At 41.5% G+C, this 3,339-nt stretch overlaps 1 non-coding gene across 1 annotated transcript; it reads left to right on the forward strand.

The window, feature by feature from the left end:
* Positions 568-641, forward strand: TRNAM-CAU. Its single transcript has one exon. It is a non-coding gene; the product is annotated as a tRNA-Met (tRNA).

Below are 3,339 nucleotides of genomic sequence, written 5' to 3' on the forward strand. Positions count from 1 at the left end.
TCCTGACTGCTAAAACTTGAATGTATTCCTCTGTTCTCTAGGCGGGCTCTTGACTGCTGACTTGAAATGTATGCCTCTGTTCTTCAGGCGGGCTCCTGACTGCTGACTTGAAATGTATTCCTCTGTTCTCCAGGCGGGCTCCTGACTGCTAAAACTTGAAATGTATACCTCTGTTCTCTAGGCGGGCTCCTGACTTCAACAAATTAGGCAAAACAAAGAAAATTTTCTGCCCCAGTTTGGTGGTTGGGCATCATATTACCAGACATTAATAAGAATTTGAAAGCTAAAACTTGAATTTTTATACCTCTGTTCTTCAGGCGNAAGAGTTTTAGAAAACGTTCTTAGGTGGAAAAAAATGTGAATGAAGGATCCCACTGAATTGAATTGGGTCCATGAATCTAAGAAATGGTGAGAATTCTTGATCTCTCTCAATATCTCTCTCAATTCGAAAATCCAGGATTTGAATTGATGTCCTCTCATTGATTCCTCCTAAATTGCATTGATTTATCCTAAAGATTTCATTTCAATTGGAATTTGGTATTCACCATGTACGAGGATCCCCGCTAAGCATCCATGGCTGAATGGTTAAAGCGCCCAACTCATAATTGGCGAATTCGTAGGTTCAATTCCTACTGGATGCACGCCAATGGGACCCTCCAATAAGTCTATTGGAATTGGCTCTGTATCAATGGAATCTCATCATCCCGAATGTATTCCTCTGTTCTCTAGGCGGGCTCTTGACTGCTGACTTGAAATGTATGCCTCTGTTCTTCAGGCGGGCTCCTGACTGCTGACTTGAAATGTATTCCTCTGTTCTTCAGGCGGGCTCCTGACTGCTAAAACTTGAATTGTATTCCCTGTTCTCCAGGCGGGCTCCTGACCTCAACAAAATGGACAAAACAAAGAAAATTTTCTGCCCCAGTTTGGTGGCTAGGCATCATATTACCAGACATTAATAAGAATTTGAAAGCTAAAACTTGAATTTTTATACCTCTGTTCTTCAGGCGGGCTCCTGACTGCTAAAACTTGAATGTATTCCTCTATTCTCCAGGCGGCCTCCTGATTGCTAAAACTTGAAATGTATACCTCTGTTCTCCAGGCGGGCTCCTGACTGCTAAAACTTGAATGTATTCCTCTGTTCTCCAGGCGGGCTCCTCACTGCTAAAATTTGAATGTATTCCTCCGTTCGCTAGGCGGGCTCCTGACTGCTAAAATTTGAATGTATTCCTCTGTTCTCCAAGCGGTCTCCTGACTGCTAACTTGAAATGTATTCCTCTGTTCTCCAGGCAAGCTCCTGACTGCTAAAATTTGAATGTATTCCTCTGTTCTCTAGGCGGGCTCCTGACTGCTAACTTGCAATGTATTCCTCTGTTCTCCAGGCGGGCTCCTGACTTCAACAAAAATAGACAAAACCAGGAAAATTTTCTGCCCCAGTTTCAATCAAAGAAAAATCTTGTCAGTTTAAAATGGTGGTTAGTTGATGGCATTCTTGCTGAAGATGTCTCCGCCGCCGTGTTTTGCTTTGACTTGCTTCCCCGAACAGGCCCTGAACCGCTTGACTTTCTGACTCACTTTCAAACCTCATGACCCTTGATGACCCGAGTATTCCATACCCAAACCATTGTTTTACCTCTCTGACCCCCTTTTCTCTAAACCTTTGCATCTCCCATGAAATTACCAAGTCATTCCACCGATGAAACTTCCGGTGACTCCTTATATCCCACTTTACATCATGCCATCTTTGGTATGTTCTGGCCATACTATACTTTGAAATTTTGGAAGTTGGTAGTGAGCTTTGAAATCCTTTCTTATTTGCTTTGAACAAGACTGACATTGAAACATCTTAGAGAAACAGCCCCAAAAGAAATGAAATGCAATGACCTTGAGGGTTAAGGATAAAGAAAATCTAAAACAGGACGACTTGCTAAAAGGAAAAAGGAAAAGAGACTTATCTGAGTGGAACAGCTGGTACCATTGATCATGACATGCACTTCGGACTAATCGGCCCAATCCGCCCAACCAATCAACTTTCAATTGCCATACTTTGTTGCCCCAGAATTCCATAACCCGATTTCTTCACCCAAACCCTAACCTTGTTCATCCTGCGGTGTCTTGAACGGTTTTCACCCACAGACCTCTCTCATTTGTTCACTTCTGAACTCATTTTCACCTTAAGGTGCCCGTGAGGGTTTTCAGCAATAAGACTCTCTCATTTTTCATCTCTCTCAGCTCCCGTCGTCTTACGGTGCCTGTGAGGGTTTTCACCAATAAGACTCTCTCATTTTATTACTTTTCCTGCTTGGACCGGAGTGTTGCCCCTGATATGAATCACCTCTTCCTGCTCGACTTGGCATTTCTTTGAAAACTGATCAGAAGGTCTTTCTTTGGACCGTAATGTGGGCTTTTGTATAGGGTTAGAAAGAAAGGGTATTAAAGGCTCAAAACAATTCAGATGGGTTTAAAATTACAACTTTCGGAATCAGATTTCTTACAACAACCACAACTTCTGCCCCAGTTTCTTTCTTGGGGACTTTTGGATTTTTATTTTGATGGAACCGAACCGTGAGGCTGCCTACGTATTCTTAAGAGGAATCAGGTCGAACGTAGTTTATGTCATAGGAATTGCTTTGTTGTTGTGATTTTTCATTTCTTTTTCTTCCTCTTCCTCGTCTTTTCTTTTCTTTCTTCCTTTTCTCTTTTTGTTGTTTTGTTTTTTCTTTCTTTTCTTTTCTTCTCTTTTTTCTTCTTTTCCTTTTATTTTCTTCTTTCTCTTTTTTTCTCTCTTTCATTCTTTTCCTTTCTTTCTTCTCTTTTTTTTCTTCTCTCTCTTTTCATTCTTTTTCTTTTCTCTGTTTCCTTTACTTATCTCTCACGCTTGTGTTTCTGATCTTTGCTACTGATTCCAAAAGAGGGGTATGAAAGAAAATAAATAAGGCTCAAAGGGGTAACAAAGGATAAAGTGTTTAGATAGCAGAACAAAATGTCTTCGTCATTCCAATCTCCGAAATATGCCAAGCACGAACAAATACAATTTAACCAGAGAAAATCATACATAATATCTCTTGACCGCCTCGGAATTGATGGCCATTTCTACACACCTGCCTTCTATATCTGTTAAATACAAAGCACCATTTGGCAACACTCTAGTTACGATGAATGGCCCTTGCCAGTTTGGGGCGAACTTGCCTTTGGCCTCAGCCTGATGTGGAAGGATACGTCTCAACACTTGCTGACCCACTTCAAACTTCCGCGGACGCACCTTCTTATTATATGCTCTTGCCATTCTTTGTTGATACAATTGGCCATGACACACTGCTGCCAATCTTCTCTCATCGATCA

This window comes from Nicotiana attenuata, chromosome 10 (genome assembly GCF_001879085.1).
Source record: "Nicotiana attenuata strain UT chromosome 10, NIATTr2, whole genome shotgun sequence".
Classification (NCBI taxonomy): domain Eukaryota; kingdom Viridiplantae; phylum Streptophyta; class Magnoliopsida; order Solanales; family Solanaceae; genus Nicotiana; species Nicotiana attenuata.